The 26,041-nt window shown below is 43.4% G+C and overlaps 1 protein-coding gene, 1 long non-coding RNA gene and 1 other non-coding gene across 8 annotated transcripts in view; 1 reads left to right on the top strand and 2 right to left on the bottom strand.

Annotated features, from left to right (window-relative positions):
* Positions 1 to 2,497: 2,497 nt before the first annotated feature.
* On the bottom strand, positions 2,498 to 14,599 carry LOC103784569 (uncharacterized). 3 transcript variants are annotated; one of them, XR_004671407.3, is made up of 4 exons: positions 14,253 to 14,599; positions 11,634 to 11,793; positions 9,414 to 9,494; positions 2,498 to 8,961 (listed from the first exon to the last, which is right to left on the bottom strand). It is a non-coding gene; the product is annotated as an uncharacterized LOC103784569 (long non-coding RNA). The 3 variants fall into 3 exon arrangements; XR_610241.5 differs by lacking the exons at positions 2,498 to 8,961; positions 9,414 to 9,494 and adding an exon at positions 10,486 to 11,482 and having other exon boundaries at positions 14,253 to 14,598; XR_010112173.1 differs by lacking the exons at positions 2,498 to 8,961; positions 9,414 to 9,494 and having other exon boundaries at positions 10,486 to 11,793.
* Positions 11,878 to 11,947, bottom strand: LOC112439982 (small nucleolar RNA SNORD123). Its single transcript, XR_003028196.1, has one exon. It is a non-coding gene; the product is annotated as a small nucleolar RNA SNORD123 (small nucleolar RNA).
* A 442-nt stretch (positions 14,600 to 15,041) lies between the features above and the next one.
* Positions 15,042 to 26,041, top strand: part of SEMA5A (semaphorin 5A) — a 508,567-nt gene continuing 497,567 nt past the window's right edge. For 3 of the 4 annotated variants that reach the window (XM_034959729.2, XM_034959730.2, XM_034959727.2), the window contains exon 1: positions 15,042 to 15,179. The gene's annotated coding sequence lies outside the window, so the exon portion shown is untranslated. Of the gene's footprint in view, positions 15,180 to 15,306; positions 15,443 to 26,041 lie in introns of those variants that run through there. The other variant, XM_034959728.2, reaches the window with a different exon arrangement.

Here is a 26,041-nt window from a genome sequence, read left to right as displayed (position 1 = left end):
ATTAACATTTGGACGCAGGAAAGCCCTGATTTGTGTATATGGAAGGCAGTGAGCAGTCTTTTTACTCGCTGCAGTGTTCACGTTTTCTCAGAGTTAGGAAAAATAAAAAATAAAAAAAAAACATGCTTTGAAACCAAATGAGGTTTTCTTTTTCCAATTCAAAATAGTTTGGAGGATTTTTAATTTCCCACCTGTTTTTCTAAATAAAGTGAACCACGAGGCTCTGGTTCAGTCACAGCACTGAGATTTTAAATGGCCTGCGCATTGCCTTGCATCTGGCTGTTTACTCAAGGGGGAAATCAGTCCTGGCAGGTATCCTCTGCTCAAGTTATATCTAGGTGTGTCCAGTCAGCCTGATCCCAATCTTTTTTTAAAGAACTGGTTTTGCCGGGACTCGTAATGCCTTCTGTAAAATCCCATAACCTACGACTTCTTTTGTACCTCATCTCTAAGGAACAGTATCTTGACAAGCAAGAGCTGCTTCTTATGTAGGATCATAACTTGGGGCAGGCTACATTTAATGTGACTTGGGAAAAACTCAGGACTATCTTAAGGTGTATATTCTCTTTAAATGCGTGAACTGGGAAAAATGACTTACTATACCATACAAACAAGTTGCCTATATTAGGTAATGTCATTCTCTGAGGTAGAGCAATTTACTCCAATCCTGAGTATTTTCATCACATTTTAAAATTAATGGGAACGACCTAACATAGCATTACAGTCATTCATTTGAGTTTCATTCCACGAGCAACCATTTTTGAGTACCTAGGACACAGAAGCCACCATCTCAGACACTGTGAATACCAAGAAGATAAAACATGGTCTTTGTCCAGAGACTGTGAGACAAAGGAGTCTCTAAGTCATCATGACTTAGAGGAATGGTAAGATTTTACATTAACGTTGATTTGCTTTCAGAAGATAACCTGCAGGCTGTGTTTGTTAATGTTCCTTTAGGCAGTGGTTCTCAAAGAGTAGTTCCTAGATCCACAGCATTAGCATCACTTGGGAACGGCTAAAGATGAACAATGAGATCACATGGACACAGGAAGGGGAATATCACACTCTGGGGACTGTGGTGGGGGCGGGGGGGAGGGATAGCACTGGGAGATATACCTAATGCTAGATGACGAGTTAGTGGGTGCAGCGCACCAGCATGGCACATGTATACATATGTAACTAACCTGCACAATGTGCACATGTACCCTAAAACTTAAAGTATAATAAAAAATTAAAATTAAAATTAAAAAAATAAAAATAAATAAAAAAAAAAAAAGATGCAAAGTGTGGGCCCCATCCAAAGCCCACCGAATCAGAAACTCAGGATGTTGTTGGGCACCAATGTGATTTTAGAAAGTCCTTCTGATGATTTTAAAGCATGCTCAAATTTGAGAACCACTGGGCTAGAGCAGGGATCAGCAAACTATGACCTGGAGGCCAAATCTGGTCTGTTTTTGTAAATAAATTGTTATTGGAACACAATTCATTTACATATTGTCTAGAGCTGCAACAGAGACTGTATGGCTCACAAAGCCTAACATATTTGCTCTCTGGCCCTTTATGGAGAAAGTTTGTCAACCCTGGCCCTGGTGCACCATGGAGGTGTTGGGGAAGAGCCAGTCTCTGAAGCCAGCAATGCCACTGTCTGACTCCCAATTATGCCTCCTAGCTGTTTCATCATGGGGGAATTTATTCAACCTCTCTGTGCCTCAATGTTCTTATCCATAAAGTGGGGGTAATAGCATTCCCCAGCACAGACAGTTAATTCAAGAGGTCGATACGTTAACATTTTAAACCTCTTAGACCAGAGCCTGGCAAGCAGGAAATACTCAAAACCTGTTAGTTATCGATATACGAAAGGTATATTGTGAGACACTTCGCTAGGGAATGCCACAAGCCTTAGATATTTATAACTTCATTGATACTGTCACCACATAGGGATGAATCTGACATTATGTCCACACACCCCACCCCACAAGGCTCCAGGGGATGAAATAGAAGGCAGTCCAGCTCACCCAGTGTTTGACTTGGTGGAGGCTGGAAGGTGTGGCAGAATTTTCTGGGAGCAGTGTATTTATATAGGCTATTTCTGCAGTTGGCCAAAATTCTGATATATTTCCCTGGGTGAGTTGAAATGATATTATCTCCTAGAGGTAGGGGAAGGGTGAAGTAAACATAATTGTGGCTCTTATATTGGCATGATTACATAATCATGTCTGTGCTGATTGAGCTGGGAGGTTGGGGTAGGAGAGAGGAAACAAAGGTCAATGGGGCGTCCTTCCTCAGTTCATATCCCAGAGAGGGCCCTTCCCCCATGCACACAGCTGTGAAAGCTGATCCTAGCAGAAGAGAAAAGGTGTGTGAGTGAGAGAGCGAGAAACCCCCCATAATTTACGTAGTCCCTAAAGTAATACATCTGGCAATGAGAATTTTGCAGACGACATTACTGACAAGCAAAACACTTTATAAAAACAAATTGATAAAAGTGGGTATTTTATCAATAAATTGATACAAGTGAATCTTTGAGCACAGTAAGCAAACACTAAGACTCTTTTGTGATTACATAAGATACTGAATAGAAAAACATGCTTCTCAATACAGTCCAGGATGGAATGAGTTTCTATATAGGGCACAGAAAACAATAATTCCAGACATTAGAGATGGCCAGATAAATACAACTGGGCCCTAAAGTCTGTTCTCTTGGTCCAGTTCTTTCTCAGGACTATTGGAATGATCTGTGCTTTAAAAACAGGTGAGGTTTGGTACTGAAAATAATCTGAAGTCCACTGGTTCTTGAACAGGCTGTGCGTCAGATGCACCTGGGGAATGTTTTTGAAATCACAGGCCTGGACCCCACCCCTGGGAGACTCTGATTCACTACGTATAGCATCAGCCTTGGCTTGTGTATGTTGAAAATATTCCCCAGATATTTCTGATTTGTCATACTGGTTAAGGGTCATCCCCAGCTCCTTTGAGGGGAGTTATTGGAGATTAAGATAAAATTCCTTTTTAATTGTTAAAGTTTACTGTGTTGAAACTTGTATAAGCAGTTTGGTACTGGAAAGAGAATGGAGTTTGGGGCCAAATACTCACGGGTTCCTTCGGTTATTAGTTTGGGATTTGCTTTGTAGAGGTTCATTCTCTGAACCACATTTTCAACATCTATGAAATGATTTTGCTTGTGGCTATTGTCTGTTGAACATCCTGTGTCACATTGCTTCGTTCACTGAAGTTTCTTTCTGCTGACTTAAACATCTACACTGATCACCCCTCTAAGATGCTGGTGATCTGTCCTCTCGTCGAACAACAGTAATTCCACTGCAGCCCCTATTATCACGAACACATCTTGGACCACAAGTAAACTTTCGGATTCTGGACCTCATCTAATCCTCCAATCTGTTGAAACCATGATCCTTTTTGTCCCTGTGTCCTCCTTGTTAGCTTACGTTGTGTGACCATCCTTAAAGTCACCTCCCTACAGACATCCTCGACTTTTCTGTTCCTCTCTCCTGTTTGTCTGGGGAAACCACCTCCTGGTTGGAATCAATCATCCATGTTATCCACACCTGTGCCTGAGCTACTGAATGTTCCTAGAGAAAATCTCACAAACATGCTGATGGGGTTCACTTTAGGGTGATGACCATGAGCCTTGACTGGTCGTCCAACACAGCATGGAGATTCCAGTACACACTCCCAGTAAGTTTGTTTGCCTGATTTCCAAGATGTTGATTTTATAGTTTCTCTAATCTTTTCTAACGTTCATGTCTTTTCCCTACTCCCCACCCAAATCTAGCCTCATACTTCATTACTAAAACATGCTGCCCTGGAACAATTTGCACCACTGAAGATTCCATTTCTGCCTCTACCTGGTCTCCCTGGTTCCTACTCCAATGACCATTCAAGGGGGGCTCTACTGTCTCCAAACGAACACCTATGAACTCTTATCTTTCCAAAGTCTTAGTTCCTGGAGTTCTCTTATTTCTCTATTATGTAGACACTTTCTCAGTATCCATGGAGTTATCTCAACCAACATATAAACATGCTTCCAATGACCCACTGTGGAATATAACCCTCTGTGCACAGGTCCAGCTGCTACCAGTTTCTTTGTTTCTCTTCAGGACAAAACTGCTCTAATGAGTTTCCACCTCCTGTCTGCACTTTCTTACTTCCTATGAACCCTCTGTATTGAATTATGAAATCTTCTGAGCATACAGAAAAGGATAATAATCTAATGAACCATCAAAGCATATCTGTCTGATCTTAACATCTTTCATTATTTGCTGCGTATTTTTTTTTTCATTTTAGTGGAAAACAGAATCAAAGATAAAGTTGGTGGCCTTTGATGATCTTTGCACAATCCCCCTTTTCCCTCCCTTGACATATTACTGAAATTATTATTTATCATTTCTGTGCTATTTTACTACTGTGATGTATCCATAAAATATAGATCTGATTTTTTGGTTTACGTACTTTATATAAACTGGCGGTATACTACATGTCCCTTCTGCAACCTTGTCTACTGCACTGCAGGGAATGTACATTTTAGACATTGCAAGAGTGGCCAAAATGCCTTCCCAAGTGATTGTACCAATTTACACCTCTAAAGGTCCCCTTGCCAGCATTTGATAACAGCTGGTATTGTCAGATTTTTTCATTATTGCTAATCTGGTATGAAATGATGCTTCCTGGTTTTAACTGACTTTCCATGATTATTAGGGAACTTGTGTTACGTTCTTACACTTATTGGCCGTTGAGCTTCTTGTTTCATTTGTACAGTTTTTGCCTTGTCCTTTTCAAATGGATTGGTAGGACTTTGAAAATATATTTTGCCTACCATCTTTTGTCATTTGTATGCACTGAAAATTCCCCTAGGCTATGGCTTGTTTTTAAGTTGTATATCATCATATGGAAGTTCTAAACTTTAATGTTGTTTGCCATATTGATTTTTTTTTCTTTATGGCTAGTCTTTATATCTTGTTTTAAGAACTGCTTCCCCATCCAGTGGTCATACAGATAGTGTCTTGTATGTTTTCCTAAGTAATGTTTTGTTTCTCACTTTTGCTGTAAACTAATTCAAAGTTGTTCTTATAAAGCTTAAGGGGGAGGTACAAATTCACTGTTTTTACATATAAGTAGTCAATTGTCTTAGGCCCATCTATTGAGTACCTTCTTTCCCCAGTGAGCCACCATACATCTTTTGTCACATGTCACTCAAGAGGGAGTCTATGTGGGTCTGTTTATAGGCTTCATTTATTATTCTCTATGTCTGTCCCTGGGTCAATATCTCAATGTCTTAATTTCTATAGCCCTATGAACAATATTGACATGATACTCATCAACCTTGTTCATAATCTACGGACATTCCTTAATCACTCATGGAAATTTGTGTTTGCTTTGCTTATAAACTTTAGGATCTTAGGTTTCATAAAAAGCCAGTTGAGATTTTGATTAGACGTACATTGTATTGAAGGATAAATTTGGGTATCATGGATATTTCTGAATGAATATTTTATTTTCAAGGTATTGCATACTGAATCTTCCAATACATCAATGTGGAATAGCATACATTTATTTTGGTCTTCTTTAGGATCTTTAAATTTAGCCTTATAATTTTTTCACAAAAGTCTTTCAGAACTTAATAGAAATTTCTCTTTATTCTAATTGTTGATATGCAGACTTTCTTAAGTGTTTTTATTAGATACAATTATATCATCTGAAACTAAAAGTTAATTTTTCCCTTTTCAATCACTGTTTAGATGTTGAAGAGAAATATCCATAAGGAGGTTTGATTTGTCCTTACAGATATTTCTCTTCAACAACAGTGATTGAAAGTACAGGTTGTCTTGATCTTCTCTTTCAATTGAATGCCTACGACTTTTCACCACTAAATAACAAGTTTTTGGTGATTTTTTTTGGTCAATTTAGGTAAATTGCCTTCTATTACTAGTTAGCTAAGAGGTTTTTTTTTTTTGAATGACAAACACATGTTTAATTTTATCAAAACATATTCTACAGCTATTGAAATAATCATTTTTTAAAATTTGTTGATGAGGTGATTTATATTAGCATATTTTCTAATGATAAAACATCCTTGAATTTGTTAGTATTTGGCCTATGATTTTTCTATTCACTGGAATGCTGATAATAAAATAAGGATTAATTTTGCCTTGGAAGCAGTGACCAGATACTGAACCTACTGGTGATTTGATCTTGGACTTCTCAGTCTTCAGAACCATGAGAAATATATTTCTATTGTTTATAAAGTAACCAGCTTAAGGTTTTTGTTATAGCAACCTGGAATGAACTAAAACAGAAATTGGTAATGAGTAGTGGGGTGCTGCTGTAGTGAATACCTGAAAATGTGGGAGCAGCTTTGGAACTGGGTAATGGGTAGAGGCGGAAAGAGTTTGGCAAAGTAGGCTAGAGAAAGCCTAGATTGCCATAAATGGACTGTAAAAGGTAAAGGCTCACAAAGAGTTATAGACAGAGCCTCAGTCTTCTTGGAGATTACGTAAAAGATCGTAATCAAAATGTTGTTAGAAATATGGATGATAAAGGTCATTTTGATGAGGTCTCAGATGAAAATGTTCTGGAAACTGGAGGAAAGGCTATCTTTGTCATAAAGTGGCAAAGAACTTGGCTGTATTGTGTCTGCATTCTAGTGCTCTGTGGAGGATGGAATTTAAGAGTGATATACTAGGATATTTGGTGAAGAAATATCTAAGCAAATTGTTCAAGGTACTATGTGGCTTTTCTTGACTGCTTATCATAAAATGCAAGAGAAGAGAAATGAATTAAAGATGGAATTTACAATAAAAAGGGAAGCAGAACTTAAAGATCTGGAAAATTTTCAGCCTCGCCAGGTTGTAAAGATTCAAAGGGCATGTTCAGAAGAGAATACCAAGGGCGTGGCTAAGCAAACGTAACTTTTGATATGAGATTAGTGTGGCTATAAGGAAGCCAGATTCTATTTATCCAGACAATAGAAGAATGACTCCAAAGGCATTTCAATCTTTGAGGCTGCCGCTCCCATCATGATCCCAGAGTACCAGGGCCTTCAAGTCAGAAATGTTTCAAGGGAGGGGCCCAGGGCACCCATGGCACTGCAGGTTTCACTGCCTAGGGCCTCCTCAGATCTTTGCTCCCCGCATTCTAACACAGTGCTTTTTAGCTGCCCCAGCTGGGGCTCAAGTGGACTCAGATGTGGCCTGGGCCACCCTTCTGAAAGGTACAGTAAGCCTTGATGACATTCTTGAAGTGCCAACTCTGCATGTATATAGAGTGTATGAGCTGTGGAGGCATGGCTATCTCCACGTAGATTTCAAAAGATGTCTTGGAGAGCCCAGAGCCCAGACAGAGAACTGCCACAAAGGTGAGATAGGTGCAGATGGTCCCTACTAGGACAATGACCAGCAGAGCTGTGGGGTCAGGGTTGCCTCTGAGATCCCAAACTGGTAGAGCCACCAGCGTGCAATGCCAGCCTAGGAGAGCCACAGGCACTGGACTCCAACTTGTGAGAACTACAGCATGGGCTGTGCCCAGCAAAGCCATGGGGGTAGGGCGGGTGGGACCCTTGGATGTCCAACACTTGCCCCAGTGTGTACGGAAGGATGAACATGGACTCAAGACCATTCTCAAGCCTCAAGATTTAACAGTTTGCCTTGTTGGGTTTTGGAATTCCATGGGGCCTGTGACCCTTTCTTCTTGCCCATTTCTCCCTTGCAGAATGGGAATGTATATCCTATGCCTGCACCACTATCGTATTTTGGAAGCACATCGCTTGTTTGATTTCATAGGCTCAGAGCTGGAGGAGTGTGCCTTAGGATGACTTGTACCTTCAGTCTCAGCTGTATCTGATATAGATCACATTTAAATGAGACCTTAGACTTAGACTTTAAAGTTAATGCTGGAACATGTTAAGAATTTGGGCAATAAGTTATCGATTTTGGGATGAATTTTGTATATGAGGACACGAATTTGGAGGGGTCAGGGGAAGAATGCTATGGTTTGACTGTATTCTCCCCAAAATTCACATTGAAAGTTAATCCTGAATCCAACAGTATTATGATGTGGGGCCTTTTGGAGGTGATTAGGCTGTAAGGGCTCTGACCTCATAAGTGGGATTAGTGGCTTATAAAAGGGCTGGAGGGAATTAGCTGGGCCCTTTTCTCCGTCCAGCTCTTCAGCCATGTGTGGACACAGTGTTCCTCTTCTCTAGAGGATGCAGAAACAAGGCACCATCTTGGAAGCAGAGACTGTGCCTTCACCAGACATTGAACCTGCTGGTGCCTTGATCTTGAACTTTCCAGCCTCCAGAACTGTTATAAATAAATTTCTATTGTTAATATATTACTGAGTTTAAGGCTTTTTGTTATAGCAGCCTGAAATGGACTATGACAGTATTTATTGCTATTCATTTGCAATTACTATTACAATCCTTGATATGTTAACAAGTGTGTTTGAATTAAATTCCAGAGTTAATCTCCATTTCCACCCTTTTCTGCAGTCTTACTCTTATCCTTTATCTTTCCCACTTTCTTGCTGGTCTCTACTCATCCTTCAAATCTCATCTCAAATGCTACTTTTTCAGTGATGCCTCTCCCATTCCCCATACTAAACCAGACACCCATATATTTGTCCTTCATAGCATTTATCAGGGTTTAGAATTACATACTTGTAGGTTCCATAACTCAGTAAGCTGTAACTCGGTAAACTGTAACTTCTGAAAGGGCAGGGATCGCCTGTGTGTCTTTTCATTCTATTTTGAATGTGCAGCCATGCGTCTGGCACATGGTGTGCAACAAGCTTGGTTGCAGATGGGAAAGCTGGGTGGGAGAAAGGGAGAGGGTGCACTGGCTGCATAGGCCGCAATGTTGAGGGATGAAGCTGGACCCAAGCTGCAGGGTTGCCAGACCTGGAGGAACTGAATCCCCTCCATTGGTAAGGAATCACATTCTCCTGCTAAAAACAGAACAGAAACAATGATGGCTAAAGCAAAACAGAAAGTTCTTTCTTTCCCATGTCATGAAGTCTGGGGTTAGGTAATTCAGGGCTGAGGCAGGGGCTCCATGGAGTCACCAGGGATTTAGGCTACTTTTTACACCATCATCCTTGGCTCATAACTTATATCCTCAAGAGTCTAAACTGGTGCCTGGCATTTCGTTTTTTGTTTGTTTTTTTTTGGGACAGAGTCTCACTCTGTCACCCAGGCTGGAGTGCAGGTGCATGATCTTGGCTCATTGCAACCTCCTCCTCCCCAGTTCAAGAGATTCTCCTGCCTCAGCCTCCCGAGTAGCTGGGACTACAGGTGCATGTCACCATGCCAGGCTAATTTTTGTATTTTTAGTAGAGACAGGGTTTCGCCATGTTGGTCAGGCTGGTCTCAAACCCCTGACCTCAGGTGATCTACTCACCTTGACCTCCCAAAGTGCTGGGATTACAGGCATGAGCCATCGCACCCGACCAGTGCCTGGTATTTCCACCATCACAGTCAACTTCCAGGTGGGAATCCAGAAGTAGGAGAGAAGGACAGGAAAGACCATGCCCATTTAGTTGTCTGCCCCCTTTTACAAAGCCTATCTTAGAATCCTACTCCACTTACATCTTATTGGTTATGGCTGAGTTCTATGGCCTCACCTAGCTGCAAGGGAGTTTTTTTTTTAAAGCCAAGTAGTTTCCAATTCAAATAAAATCAGGTCTGTGTTATTAACGGTAATGATGATGATGATGATGTATGTGTGAGGGGTGGGTGTGATGCTGCTGATTGGGGAATGATCACTGGAACTGGAGTCAGGGAGACGGTAAGAGGAGGTGTTGGTAGTTTGGGTGAGAGACACTGACACTGTGAATTATGGTAATGAGAATGGAATGGAAAGGAGGGCCTGAAACAACACTTGATGGAGGGCCCACTGGACGCTTGATGGCTCTTCTTTCTATGGATTTGCTCAGGAGACATTTTACTTTTGGGTTTAATTTCACTTAATCATCTTTTCATTAACTCAAGGTTATTTTGAGTTAATCTCTCTGGTAAATAATGAAATAAACTAAGGCAGAGTAATCTGTGCTTCTAAATCTAAGCAGGATGAATATTATTTTTGAAAACATATTTCCAAAGGTACTTATTTTCCCCCAAAGTTCTATTTTCAAAGGCAGAGGAATAGAGAGGGCATTGATTAATAAGTATAAAACATATCTTTTTAAAAACAGTATAGCCATTCTTTGCTTATAGACATTCAAGATATATACAAGACTCAATGTCAGAAAATAACACCCTGGAAACCATCCAGAGGCTTTATCTCCATTACAAGCTATCTGTATTTTCTTCAGATATTCCAAAAATCTTTTAAACTTGGCATTTTTTTCTTCTCCCCAGACCACACTTATAAAAGATGACTTGGGCTTTTTTGACACAACAATTTTGTTTAAGCAAATTGAGTTGCTAGACAATATATCCAGAAATTTAACCAAGAGGACAAGACAAAACACTTTCAGATTTCTAGAATCCTTTAATTGTCTGCACCCATAGCTGAAGTAAAACACAATATCTTATTAAAAGGCCGGTACTGAAAGAAGAATCAGTAAACTCTTCTTAAGAAGAGTCAGCTGCTCCTGCGAGTCAGCACATCTTGTTAAATGTGTGCTCTGCTTCTGGTATCCTTGAGTCATTGCTTTAGCCAGGCTGCTTCCTTGAGCTTGGCTGTGAGGTGGGGGAATGTGGTTCTCCCTTGAGAAATGGGTTCCAGAGAGCTCAAAGATGAGCAGAGTTTGCCTGGGTTAGGTGAGGTCCAGGTCATGCTGTGCCAACCTCTGGGAACGTGTAGCAGTGGCAAAGTGCAACCCTCTGACCAGACATGGGCAGAGGCAGACTCTGACATTGGGTCTTGTATATATATGTGAGGCAGGCCCTGGTGGACTTGAGTGGAAGCTCAGACCACAGAGTGGGGCACATGATGGGGTCCCAGGCTGTGCCTGGAGGAGCAGACTGACCTGGCCCTTCAGTTTAAGGGCCAGGAAACTGCACTTGCTATGCACATTTGTGCTCATTCTCATCTGTGCCTCAAGTATTTTCTGTCTAAGTTTCTGGGTGGCTCTTTTTTAGTAAAACTGGTCTGCTTAACTTTGCCAATAGAGTGGGCTGCCACACTAAAGAGGAATGCGTGTTTCTTGGGGTAAGAGAACCCTAAAGACGTTTTGGTGAAATCCAAGTGGAGGGGCTATTTCCCTAAAATCTCCCCACTTGTAGATTCCTAATCCATCAAAAGAACCTGACAAAAGAAACCTGTTTGGGGGCAACACAGCATCACCTGTACCCATAATCATGTTTTCCCAATACTTTGAAGTAGGTGAGCAATAAAGCAGCCCTAGGCAATCTTAGTGAGACATCAAACTTCACGTCTTTGTACCAATGTTTAGCATTAGGAAAAAGACTGATGGGCCTGATCAGATGATCTTTCCATTTCTTCAGTTTTTAAATGTCATGGATCTAAAAGAATGGAAACAGGGGTAAAAAGAGAACACTTATGGAGGATGATTGTAATGCATCTCATTGGTAGGAAAATGCAGTTAAGATGTAAATGTCAAGAGGCCACGATTTCTGAACTGAGGTTTTTTCTATAATTTTAATACAATCTTACCACATCTTAAAGACCACAGATACCCGGCTTTCCTTTGAAGGTCACTCATGGCCCACAGTCATGTCCTGATTTCTTCCAGGTGATGTTCTTTCCAGAAAGCCCCCCTCCCTGTTCCTCTGGTCTGAGATGGCAGCTTAGGGATGTGGCTGAAATTCAAGCACTAGGGAGGGAAGTAAAGACAAGACAAAATTGGTCAATTAGTGCAGAAACATAAATGATGTTTCATAGTTCCGAACAGAATTGAGGTGAATCAGGAAATGGATGGCGTTTTTCAAGTCACATGAATCAGCGCCCCAGAATTCATCATTTTCACCAAGTGTTTTGTTGGTTTCTTCATTCTTTCACATTGTGTGCATGGCTCACCTAAAACAGTTTAGGGAAAGCTATATTTTATTTTGAAAAGAGAACTAAATATTTTTGTTTGTTTAAAAATGATCATCCTTAGTTTTATAATGTGATGAGAAGCAGCTTAATGCAGATAGCTTTCTAGTAAGCAAGACCTTTGCAAAGCAAAACAAACAAAAAACAAAGAAATTTTGTTTAGAAAAAAGAAATACTTGTGGATACTTCAAAATGACTTTATTTATGAAGAGCCTGCTTATATGTTGGGTGCTCGGTGAGTATTTCACACAGATTACTGTCTTTCTCCTTTCAAGCAGACAGCTGACATACCCCTGCCAGGCTGGTGTGTCTAAGCTCCAGGTGAAGAGACTGTAGCTCAGAAAAGTTAAAGAACTTTCCCCAGATTAAAACTCAAAATTATATCCTCAATTTAGATCCATTTCACTTTAAACAAAGGATGCACTCTAAATTATAATTTGGTTTATTTACCTGCTTATTAGCAATTATTTTGTAATTAATTATCACTAAACTATACATCTTTTAACAATGCATTGGTGCAGCCTGTAAACAGCAAAACTGAATTCAACTCCCCCCCTACATACATACACAATTATGTAATTTATCCAGTGAAATGTTATGTTATCAGACCTATTGGGTCATGGTTTAGAAAGCTATCTTCTTCCCACTGCTTAGCTCTATATGCCAAGAGTTTTTTTGCTTTTTTTTTTTCTTTTCAAGTATTAACGGCAATGTTCAGAGGCAAGAAGAGGATTAGCTGAATACATTGGGTTCTAATTTCTGTCTCCCTCACCCTGGCCACGTAGGCTCCACAGGTCCAGGCAAAGGCTGCAGATCCAAGCATAAGGCAGCTTCCTCCCTACATCTTTGCCCCTAGAAGAAGCCAGGCAAGACCTTGGCCTGCCTCTTCCTCCCAGGGAGGCTCCTAGGCCTCTGTGCCACGTAGGCAAGATAATCGGAATGTCTGGAATGGAACTAGTGCCCTAAGTGCCAAGCAAGGGAAGGGAGAATGGTTAAGCTTTTCCTTCAGGTCCCCAGGAGCCTGCAGCTGCCACACAGCAGGCCGGGAGCCCCCGCCACAACCCAGGGAGGAATGCTTGCCAAGAAGGCCTGCCCAGCTACTGACACTTCCTCCCAGAGGTCTTAAAGGAAATCCCAGTAAGGCCTGAGTACCCAAGACAGCCAGATCACCCGTGCCAGAGACTGGGCATTTGGGGATGGGCTGGGCTTTCATAGAAACCTTCGGAATTGCTTTCACTGAATTCTTTTATTTTAAAAAAAGTTCTAGAAAATAAAGACACATCGATAGCAATTTGTATTTCCATTGTCCTCTTAGGTCTGCATGGCTACTGTGCGAGCTGTGACACCCTGCAGCCTGCAATAGCTTCTTTGTTGTATGGATGAGCTCAATGGAACCCTTATGGACGCACCGGACCATGCCCAGGACCAGCGAGGCCCATCCATACCCCACCACTGGCTGGAAGGGCGCTGGTGTGAACGTGGGTCCTTGCGGGGGTCCCTACCTCACTGCGGTCAGGAGGGGGCAATTCACGCATTTCCTCATGCAGGGGACATTCAAGCCTCCCTCTGAGGCGCAGACGGAGTAAAAAGGGCCCAGAGATACTGGCCCGCACCCCCATCCAGTGGGAAAGGGCCACTCAAGGCCAGTCTGGACTCCGAACCCAAGTTTTATGCCTTATACTCCTATAACTTTACCATTTGCTCTTTTCGCGAGGCTGACCCCCTCCCTCTCCCCCCCCCCCCCGCCTCCTTCAGAAACCGAAGAACTGCAACAAAGTGCCCAATTATACACGTCTTCAAAGGTACTTTACTTGCTTCCCAATTATCAACTTTTCACCTGAGTACTTAGTAAGGCCCAAAGATCCTGCAAAAGTGCAACAAGGAATAATTGGCACAGAATAGGACGAATGACTTTGACCATACGGGACTTCTCTCTTAACGCTCAGCGTGGCTACCTGGGGACGCCTTCTCTGGCCTCCCTGATTCGTCAGATTTGTTCATTTCCTTGACTTAATCCCGCTGAAATCGACCCGAACTAGCCGGGAGTCTCACCCCCAAAGTGCTCCTCCAAGAACCCGCAACGACTGACTCTCTCGTCTTCTTTAAGGAGTTTCTCCCTCAGAACGACGAGGGTGTCACACAGAAAGAACAAAATCACAAAGTTCGAGTTCCGGAGGACCAGACGGCCCCTGCCCCCCCATCCCCCGGGCCAGATTTAGCCGAGGGAACCGCACGTACCTGAAGCCGAGGCCGGCAGAGAGGGAGCGCCACGTCTCAGGTCTCGGCCGGCGCCCCCCTCCGGGGTGCAGCCACGTCTGAGCCGGGACAGCGGGCGGGGGAGCCGCAGAGGGACCCAGTGAGACGGGGGAGGGAGCCCCCAAAAGTCAGCGCTCGGCCGCACTCGCACTGGGGAGGCTGGAATGGAACTCCTGGGGTACAGCGGGGCTCCCAGGAGCGAAGGTGGGGGTCCTGTACCGGGAAGGGGCGGGGCCCGGGGAGGGGCTCGGGGAGGTCAGGCGCGGGTGGGGCGCTCGAGTTTCACCCCGGCAGGGAGGAGGAGGAGGAGGAGGCGGCGCGGCGGCGGGGGCGGGGCAGGGGCGGGGCGGGGGTGGGCCCAGGCTGTCCCCCGGCTCCCCGCCCAGCGCTCTCCGCCCCGCGCTCTCCGCGCCCGCTCGCCCCGCGCCGATCTACTTGCCGGGAAGGCGGCGCCGGTGGCGGCTGCTCTCCCTGCGCCCGCTCCCGAGCGCTGCTTTCCCGCCGCGGGTGGGCTTCGCAGCCCCTTGGCCCGCTGCAGCCCCGGCCCTCCACCTTCCCTTTGCAGGGGCGGCCCGGCCAGTGTCGCTCATCCCGGGACGCTCCCTTCTCCCACCCAGGACTGCCCCGCGGAGCTGGCTTGGACACCCAACTTTGCCACCTCGAGGGTCGTCTCTGCTGGGCGCGAACCTGCCCACCCACCGGTTGGCCGCGCGCTCGGGGACCGTGCTCGTGGCCCCCAAGCCGGTGCCCCCATTCTGGAACTCAGAGAGTAGAGGGCGGCTCTGGGGAAGTGGCAGGGGGCGGCTGCAGCTGCTGCCTCCACTTCCCTAGCCAGGTGCTGAAGAGGATCCTCGGAGCCGCTCTGGCCCCCAGGCGCTGGATGACTGGCACCAGCGCTCCTCGCACCTGGTGAGCGACCCCCGCCCGATTCCTGCGTGGCCTTGGCAGGAGCCCCTGACCGCGCCCCGCCGCGCCGCTGGCCGGGACCCGGGGACTGCAGCGGTCGGCTGGTGGGTGGTGCCGATCTCGGGTGGGATCCATCAGCAGGCACCTGGGCGGGGGTTGCGCGTACAGGATTAGGACGACCGTCAGTCCGGGGGCGCCCACAGTTGAGCTAGTGCACGGGCTGGAAGTTTGTGTACCCGCCTGTGCCGAGGTCTGAGCATGGAGAGGTAAGGAGCCGGAGTGTCGCGGTGGGCGAGACGGGACCCCTGCCCAACACCCGGAAAGGTGCGCACACTGGTCTGTGCCCGCCCCCGGCGCGCCTCCAGGCTCGCACTGCCGCGAGCCGGGGGCAGGGGACACGGAGGTCGGGACTTGGCGGTTCGGGAGCGGCCACCTCGCAGCCCCACCGGCTTGGGCAGGTTTTCCTGCTTTCCTTACAGGGGAACCGGGAGGCAATGGGACTTGGGCTCAACTCCGCCAAGCGCCTTGGTTAATGAAAGACACTAAGGCGGGGATGCAGAGGCCTGGGGAACCACCAGCCAGGTGCGCTGCAGCTAGGCGAGCCCCTTTCACCAGGCATCCCTCCGCTGCTCCACGGATTTTGCACACCGTGGCTCAGGGTTTCAGACCCCAGGGTTTCGGGCAGATCGGGCTCCAGAGGGAATGGTTTCTCCCAAGATGTGCGTGGGAACCGTCGTGGAGGAGTGATTCCCCCGGCTCGCTCCCCGCGGCGGCCGGTGCCTGGCTTGGAGCGGTCACATCCCTGTTCCCCGGGCTTTGGCGGGAAGCGCGTTCACCTCCTCGCCCTTTGCTTGCTTTGTACCTGGATGCCGCGGCCGGAGTTGGGATTTAACTTTCCTGCGCCTGCGGCGTCCTCGGGATTCCCGGCAGGGGGCGCTGCGAGCGAGCGCTCGGAGGACGAGGCGCCACAGGCAGTTGCTGGGTCCTGGGCGAGTGGGCGGGAGTCCCAGGCAACAAACAGCAGAACCAGGCAGATCTTGCAATAATTTCATTTTGGGGGCCGGGGGTTGGGGGAGCTGATCTGGTGGCTATAGAGAGCTGTCAGCCTTGCTAGGAGAGGGGACAGGAAAGGTGGTGGCCAGACATAAGTGCTCTAACTAGAAAGGTCTCTTCCAGAGAAAAAGATCGCTGTAAAGTCTTCCTTGTCTGGGCATCTGCCTTCCTTGTGACTGTTGCATTTACTCAGAAAGAAATCGAAATTGAGGGAAGATAACGTGAGCTTTGTTTAATACCGTTCTGCTTTTTAGGGGTACTTTAGTTAACACATCAGGAGTCACAAATGATTGTTGTGGTTTGTTTTGAAGAAAGACAAGTTTTACGTCTAGCTTACCGAGAAGAGCTCTGTCATAATGGCTGAGTTTGGAATCAGCAGATATGTTATTAATTATAGAGGTAGTCTGTTCATAAGGAGACAGAAACACAAAACCAGACTTTAATAAGAAAGATTTTTCAATACCTAATTAGGATTGCTGAATTTGTTGCTAATTAATGCCAGTTTCATTATTTTAGAGAGTGTAATGTTTATCATGACCACTTTACACAACTTCAGTTCAAGCAGATAATACCATTAAGTTATGTGTAACTGAAATAATTTTCTTGTCTGTGCCTGTATTTACACCAAAAGAAACATGGATTTTTTTTCCCCCTCCAAAAGATTTCTTTTTCTATGTTTTTTTTTCATGAAAAATACAGCCCTAAGTGTAATTGTTTGGTTCACTTGAAACACAGATTTTTTTTCCCTTGAGTTTCTTTCTTGTAAAAACTTTGGAGATAGAAGCTTGCTCATCCACGTTGCTCCATGCAGTCACACTAAGCATCTGTATACTCATTGAAGTGTGGGGTTGACAAACTGACATCTATTTCTATGTGCTTTTAGCCAATATGTACTTTTATTAACAGGGAGAAGACAGATGATGCTAATCATTTTATGTCTTTTGTGAATTGCACTAACTCATTTGGTTGTTATAATGTCAAACAGCTGCGAGATCCCTGCTGCGAGTAAAGCTTTGGCCTCCTGGGTGGTAAAGCTTGTCTCTGTCCAAAGGAAATTTTTGAGACGTTCAGAATTTGGTAAAAATAAACCTGTGTTCTTCACTGCCGTTTCCCTTTAAAATGATTTCATCACGTGTCTTGGGAGAATGAAACGTAGAAACTTACAGCTCAGAGGCTGTTAAAACTTATTGACCACGAGACCGAAATAAATACAAGCACATTTATACAAACTTCTGCATAAATTTTAGAGTCATGGGCCTTCTGAAGCCCCGTCCATGGATTTGCAGTAAGAAATTTAGTTCCAGAGTCGTTAGCCTCTTGCTGATGGACAAATGTTACAACCAACAAGCCTTTCTCTGTGCTGTGTGCTAGTGGCCCAAAATAACAGATGCCAGCTCTTTGGGGACAGTGTCAGATGCTCCTGATGTTAGAGAGAGCTGCCTATCTGAATCGTGACACAGTTTTACTTAACTTGGTGATTAGTTTTAAGAGTTTCAAATGATTTTATTTTTGGTCATAAAGTCATTGAAATTGCGTCTTTGCTTTTGATACGGGAAGATGAGGAGGAGCAGAAAACCTTTACTAAATGTCCGGCCAAAAGTATAAAGGCATTGCATTATGTAGACAAGTGATCATGAACCCTAGAGTTAACTAATATCAAAAACTCATCCCAAGGAAGAGGTTTGAGCTACAAAGCAGATGGTGTGCAAGATAGAACAAATGAGTTTATAACATATCCCAGTCGAGGAATCCATTTTTATGGTAGTATATGTACAACTATTTGAGTACAGCAGCCGTACATCCTGCAATAAATCCTCCATAATTCTTGATTCTAAAATTATACCAATTTTTTATTTAAAAATGTTTCTGCAATTGTTGCTATAGTTACCCAGACAAATTGCTTGGGGTATAATTATACCAAGGTGACAAGTTTTTATGTGTTAAATAATGTTTAAAATGTAAATTATGGTGTCTAACAAATTGAGTTACAACTAAGTACAAAGTGTCTAAAGTGAAGCCTTGTACATTTCTGCTCACCTGCATCTACTTGCAAATTTATATCAAGAAAGTTAACTGTTTTCTTGAATCATAAAATGAGCGTCTATAAGTACTTTCAGTTGTCTTGAGTACAGTTGACAACATAGATAATTTCACATATGTTCTCAGCAACCTTTTAAAATTGAGATGCAGAAGTTTGGTTGAAAATTAGGTTTTTATCACTCTGCTACCCTGCAGAAATGATAGGGGGCAATCTCCTGTTTCCAATTCCTGTATAGATTGGGAGCAACTTGGGGATAAATTCAGCAGGTGAGATGTGGCTGCTGGGAAGCACTTTGGAGAAACAGATATGGGTACGCTTGGTAAATATATAGCATATTTTTCAGATGAATTTTTTAAGAATTGGTTATCCAGGTATACAAAATCAATTTCTGATAGGGAGAAAAGAAGAAAAAGCAAAATTAAAGTAAGCTAGAATACACATAAACTTTTCAATATAAATGAACCTGCTCAAAACTTGCTTTGATTCAAAATTGAAGCAAAATAGAACAAAACAAATGAAAACTTGACCCCAGAGAAGGTATTGGATAATAGGTAATTTATTTCAACATACTAGTATTGACAGTCTTTGCCATCTAAAAGGTGGTATAGCTAAGGAAACCAGGCTGTCCATTTCACAGAGTATTTTGAAGCCAGGCAACTTCAAAGACAAGTCATATTTCACCTTGTGCATGAAATTTAAAGTAGGAGTGACACAACAGTGGCTCAAGAAAACAGAAAAATTTCCCAAAGGAATTGCTGTTGTCATCTTCTTTCTTCTCCTTCTTTTTTGGTCCAAGATTAATGGTTGTTTGACAAGAGCAAAGACAAGCACACTTTATTTCCCTTTCCTACATTTTAAAATGTAGTGACATAGTATTGCTGCATTTGGAAAAAATAAAATCATTCTGTCTTTAAACTCTTTTTTTCCTTATTGGTTTCCTAGAATTGGTTTCCTGATTAACACTTGGGGAAAAAAAAAAACTATTTTAAAAGAGAATAGTTTTTTTAGAGGATGAAATTCTTTTATTATTGAAAGGTCTTGAGCCCACTAATCTTTTATCTTCCCATCTTTCACTCATTATTTGTCACTGTATTTCTGTAGAATTGGCTAAACTAGGGTTCATGTAGAATAATGAGGAAGTATACACTGGAAAAATGTTATTTTATGTTACATTTTTATGTACAATTGAGAGTAAATTACACTACTGCAATAGGTAATTCAATTACAGATATGTATGATAAATAACCACTAGAGTGATTCTATCAGAAGCCAACTCTGTGGGTGAAATAATACTGTATTTGTTGAGATGTGAAATTAAATAAGTTATAGGCGAGTGACAATCAGGATAACACAAGGACAAATCGTTCACAGAAAATCGAGCCTCTTTCAACCAGTTCAAATCCACCCAATGTTTGGCAAGGATGTATGATGTACTCATGGAAAGAAAAACAGAGTCAAGGAAAGCAACTAAGAAAAAATTTGCTAAGCAGTTTCCTGTGATCTGTCTGCAAAATCATAAAATCGAAACTTCTATTCTTCTGAATCACAGCAGAGATAGCATTCCTCACAAAGTGACTTCAAATAAAATTCCACACAAAGAGCTTTTCTTTCTGTAAAAACAAAACAAAACAAAACTGGAGATGTGACACATCTTGCAGAAGGCCCCCAAAGCTGTTCTGAGCCAGCTACCAAGGCAGCTGACTCCTGCCAGTGCCCCCAAACCTGCTGTGGAAAGAGAACGCGTCGGAGGCCAGGGACATTTATGGTTGGGCATCCTGTAAACAAATGGATTTTAGAATCACAACTGGCTTCCGTGACTCCTTTTACAGGACTGAGATTTAGGTTTGTTGTAAAACTACTGATTTTCTTTTCTTTTTTTCTTATTTTTGAGACAGAGTCTTGCTCTGTCACCCTGGCTGGGGTGCAATGGCGCAATCTTGGCTCACTGCAACCTCTGCCTCCTAGGTTTAAGCAATTCTTATGTCTCATCCTCCTGAGCAGCTGGGACTACAGGTGTCCGCCACACGCCCAGCTAATTTTTTTTTTTTTTGTATTTTTAGTAGAGACGGGGGTTTCACCATGTTAGCCTGGATGGTCTCGATCTCCTGACCTTGTGATCCACCCGCCTCGGCCTCCCAAAGTGCTGGGATTACAGGCGTGAGCCACCGCACCTGGCCTTCTCTCCATATCATTTTGCAGAACTCCACACACTGCCTTTATTTCTTAAAGTCTTTCACTGATACAGAATGTCAGCTTAGGAGACCAACGAGACTGTTTTGTTCGTAGCTGTGTTGCCCACAGTGCCTAGAACAGTGCCTGGCATGCAGGAGGCTCTCAGGCCATCTTGGGTGAGTGACCGAATCAAAAAATGCCCTTAGATACTATGTATATAGTATAGACTGCAATAGAGTATACTGAGAGAAAGGACTAAGGCTTAAGCAAGACTTTTGGGGGCTAACCATGGACTCTAAAACTACTTATATTCTTTATTTAGAGAAAAATGTTCCAAATGCCTCCAAACTGATTTATTAGCACAGTCTTAAAATACAAATGTCTTTGTAAACTGGGAGGTGGAGGGTTGGGAGAGGGACTGCATATTTCCTAGTTCCTAATACACAACAATTTGCACAGTAAGTCAGTGCTTGTTAAATGAATTGACGACCTTGCATGACTTGGAGATTAGCATAAATATAATTTCTGTGTACAGATTGAATATTCCTAATCAAAAAATCCCAATTCCACAATGCTTCAAAATCTGAAACTTTCTGAGCACCGACATGACCCTAAAAATGCTAATATATATAATGCAAATATTCCAAAATCTGAGAAAATCCCAAATCTGAAATACTTCTGGTCCCAAGCATTTTGGGTAAGGGATACTTAATCTGTATTAAAACACAGAAAAATTGAAATTCAGGGATGTTCTCATTTAAAACAGCACCCTCTCCTCCAAGCACACAAATTCCAGGGAACATATTGTGTCTTTATTACATATGTTTACACATTACAGAGATTTTAGACATCCTAGAATATTTTAAAAATATGGCAGGCTTTTTATTATATTTCCAAGATCAGACTAATAAGCCTAGTCATGTAGTTGGATTTATAGATTTAATAAGTTGAAACAGAAGAATAGGTAAACAAAATGTGGCCTATCCCTACAATGGGCTACTATTCAGCAATAAAACAAATGAACTCTTGATATATGCTGCAATATGTATGAACCTCAAAATCTTGCGCCAAGTGAAGGAAGCCAGTCACTGAAGACCACACACCATGTATTTCCATTTATAGAGATGCCCAGAAAAGGCAAACCCATAAAGATGGCAGGCAGGTGAGTGGTTGCCTCGGGCTAGCAGTGGGAACTGGACATGACTGCAGATGGGCAGCCTAGGCCTTTTGGGGGTGATGGAAATGGTAAGAAACTGGATTGTAGAGATTGTCATACAACTCTGTACATGTACTAAAAATCATTAAATTGTACACTTACAAAGAGTACATTTTATGGCATGTAACATATACCTCAATAAAACTTTTTTAAAAAGAAAATTCTGGACATCATCTCTAAAATTAGAGTAAATTAAACAGCCAGTGGCCTAAATACGAGTCCTGCTGCGTCTACTGGGAAATGTTTTCTGTGTTTACATTACTTGTACAAAGCTTAGCGCCAGGGCCAGTGGGTGCTAGGATGAGCACATTTCTTTGATACTGAAGCACTTTCTTCCTGGGAAGTCTATCTGAGCTGTGATCTCTGTTATGAAAACAAGCAAACTTAGGTTGTTCCCGGATGCGACAACATAACCAGATTAAATCAGTTAAACTCATCAGCCAGCCTCGCCGCTGAATGTTGGGTACACCCCAATTCCCAGTCATTGCTTAGAGTATGCTTCTCTGCCAATTTTATTGTTTTATGGGCATAGCTCAGGGGGAACATCTTTGACAACACAGAATCTTGTGGTCTCATTAGAGCTGCAGAGTCTGGAACTCCTAGCATCATTCTGCTCAACAAATGAGGTTGCTGTCCTTTGATGGGGGAGAAGTTCATGATGCCTGCTTCTGTGTCCTTGTACACTTTCTTAGCAAGGCCTTCGCTTCAGCTGGAGAGGCAGGTAACTTCTAACAGCCAGACCCAGTGGCAGAATGCAGAGTTTTAAATGCCCAGAGCCTGAGTATTTAAAGGGGAGTGTTTCCCACCCCACGCACCTCCCCCCGCCCCGCTCTTAGAAAGAGAAGAATCAAAGAATTGCTTCTAGCTCTTTCCATTCTGCTTTGGCACATTTTGCAGTTAAAATGTAATGCTGAATATAGGTTTTGGGTAGAGATACATACGAATTGCCTCTCATTTCCTTGCTCTTCCACTGTTTTCTCTGGGTAGAAGTGAGTGTCTTTACCTCTCCCACCTTGTTTACTGCACCTTCCATCTGTTTAGTATATTAAAATCCTCTCTGCCTCCTGCCACAGGCTTCCTCAGCTCTCTTGTGGGCACCTTGCTTTCCCCACACCAGTTGGTTTCCACATAGTGGCTTTCCATGGGAGTGTTTACTTTGGCACAGGTGGTCCATGGTCCAGATACACTCAGCATGGCTTTGGGGATGTGGTCCAGGCTAGCTGGCCTTTAGCACTCATATGCATTTCTCCAGTGGTAATAGAGTATTTTTTTATCCAGCCCTGTGATGCTTCAGGCAAGCATTTTCATAGTGCCTAATTTCTTCAGTATTTCTAGTTACTTGTTCACAAAAATGGAGATCAACAGCGTTTTAAGTCCTAGTGCAATAGCTTTATTGACCTTTTGCCAGGGTCATTTCTGACCAGCTCACTTTGAACTTGCCTCTTTCCAAACATGAAGCCTAGCTTACAAGCAAATTAAGAGTAACATTTACAGAACGACCATGTTTTTCTATTACCAATCCTAAATTATCACCCTTCATGAGTGGTAAGGAGTTATTTATGAGGATACACTAATATTTCCTTCTGCTGATTAGATGGCAGTGGGGTGGGTGACATTTTTATCTTTCATACCACTTTTGATGGTTTCAGTTAGTCAATAAAATACTCTTTAGGTAGGTACTTTTTGTGGTTTGGTTTTCTTTCATTTTCAACAAGCTAATGTTCTCTAGATTTCAAGGATAACTAATTAGCCATTCAGTTAAACAGACTGGCTGGTTACAAGATTGGAAAAATGTCTGTGTTACCAGGGCAGGTATTTAGTTTTGAAACAGAAGGATTAAGAAAGCAAGGTAATTTTCCCTTATTTTAAAATCTCCTTTAATCATAGATTTGTATTGGTTCCGGTAGCTTCAGTTGATCATAATTAAAGCAGCTCATAGTGTTATGTACAGAATGATGTGAAGGCATTGTCCTAAGTGGATAAAATGTATTGGACCATTTTTTTTAATGATTTCTACTTTTTCTAAGCATTTTCTTTTTTGAAAAGCATCCAAATGTTAGCCTCTAATATTGATTTTGGACACTCTAAGATGTATGGGATTTTAACCTTATTCTGACAGGCTAGAAGCTAGGGAAGGGCCTCGAATGTTCACTTCACAGCCTGGCAGGGTGCCCATGTCCAGTGCCTTGTGTCTGCGGCACCTCCTGTCCTCCTGTCACTGTTCTGAAGTTTAAAATCAGAATATCTTTGCCAGTGTGTCAGTGAAGAGAAACTTCATTGAAGCTTGAGCCTAGGAGTTAAAGATAGACATTTTATTTAAGTTTAATATTTCCAGGCTGTAAATAGAAAAGAAAAATGGTGTTTTACAGAGCAGGGGTCCATTGTCCAGATATTATTGAGCCTTTGCCCAGGACAGGGTGTCTGGGTGATCTAAACTGGAAAGGGGAATCCTAGACTGCAGTTTCCTGTCTTTTTTTTTTTTCTTTTTTGAGACGGAGTCTTGTTCTGTTCTCCAGGCTGGAGTGCAGTGGTGCGATCTCGGCTCACTGTAACCTCTGCCTCCCGGGTTCAAGTGATTCTCCTGCCTCAGCCTCCCAAGTAGCTGGGAATACAAGCATGCACCATCATGCCCAGCTAATTTTTGTATTTTTAGTAGAGACAGGGTTTCACCATGTTGGTCAGGCTGGTCTTGAACTCCTGAGCTGAAGTGATCCACCCACCTTGGCCTCCGGAAATGCTGGGATTACAGGCATCAGCCACTGTGCCTGGCCTCCTGTCTTTTTGCATAGGGCTGCTCTTCAGATACCCTTTAGTGACTTTTCCCCCATCTATCAGAGGAATTTTCCTTTTCCCCCTCCTTATGATTGTCGTCCTCTGGTTAATTTCTCTGCTAAACCAAAATAATTTTAATTATTATGCTCTTTGTTCACCAGAAAGTTTTGAGCCAAACCGTCTTCCCCCAAACCCATGTAAAAGTGGGTGCACCAAGTTTTGTGCTCTGTGTCTGATATTATCAGGTGTCTGTAAGCATCTGGCCACTTTGCTGTGGGATTCCAGCTGCTGCTGCTATGACAGGAGCAGGAGCACGTGTCGTTTTTCTCCTAGTCTTGTTCCTGGGTGGTTTCATGTTGGCGCCTATAGACAGGACCACATCTAAGTCAGTTCTGAGTATGACAGGCATGTATGGCTATTCAGTTACATCCTGACGTCTGCGTCACACTGGACGGTGCTCTTGAGCTTGGGAAGATCCAGCATCTGCCCATGGGGTAACTCTCTCCTGGCTTGCGGCAGGGCAGTAGAGATTCCCTCCCTTCTTCATTCCTGGTTCCTGGTGGGAAAAATCTGGAGTTTCCAGGCTATGCTTCTTAAAGGCCCCCCTCTTCTCTATCTTTGAATCACTCTCACTTCCTTCGCCTCCTTACTCCTCAAAGGTGGTGCTGAGCAAGTGGGAAGACCTGAACCCAACCCAGGTGGTTGAGTTGAAAGTATTCCCACTCTGCCGATCCACTCCTCCCCTACATTTTTTTTTTAAACAACACATACTTTAAACTAGTATTTTTTTCTAAAGCTTTCTTCACCTAAGAATGTCACACTGAATGTCAATTGTGTAGCGGTCGTGGGTGGGTTGGGAGAGTGGAGGTGAGAGTTGGGAAGGAGGGGCCCCATATAGAGAGAGCATCTCAGCGCGTCCAGGCAGCGCATCTTGGCTGTTGCAGCTTTCCACGCTGACTCCGAAAGTCAGGCCTGGAGCCAAATTTACTTTCCGTCTGCCAGCAGTGATGGAATTCCTAGGTTCTATCACCAGCTTGCGAAAAGAAATCATTCAGGAAACTGCAAGCTGGCAAGTAAGAATCGCAAAGATTCATTCACTTGAAAGCTTACGCCTGCGAATGTTATTTAACTTTGAACAGTTTTTCCAGGCCCACCTGCGGAGTTTCCAGCTCCCTGAGGTTTGTCTTGCTGCAGAGGAAAGCCCTTAAGGATTCACAGTGAGGATCTTCAGGATGAAGCTGGGAGGTGGGAAGAGCAGAAGGGCTTTCCCGGGGCTCACACCTCATTCAGCCCTGACCCGACTTTGTGCAGTCAGGTCGCTCTCTAGAACTTCAAGGAGTCAATGTAGGTGCTTGGACTTTAGGTCCTGAAGTCTTACACAAGTCAGGACAAGAGTCAGGCTTCACTGTGGTCATGTGCCCTGTCCATTGAAATCCTGAAAGACATCTTTAAAGAGAGTATCTATTGAGGAATTGTCTATTGAGGTAGGCTGAAGGAAATCAATGTTTTGAACTTGGACTATGGCTAGAGGAGAAGACTGACTTGCCCAATGTAAACCCCAAATAAAATTCTAAACAACCCCCGCCCCAAGCTGCCCGTGCCACTGCCACT

This window comes from Pan paniscus, chromosome 4 (assembly GCF_029289425.2).
Source record: "Pan paniscus chromosome 4, NHGRI_mPanPan1-v2.0_pri, whole genome shotgun sequence".
NCBI lineage: Eukaryota > Metazoa > Chordata > Mammalia > Primates > Hominidae > Pan > Pan paniscus.
The sequence above is the reverse complement of the archived record's forward strand: the minus strand, read 5'-3'. Positions and strand labels throughout refer to the sequence as shown.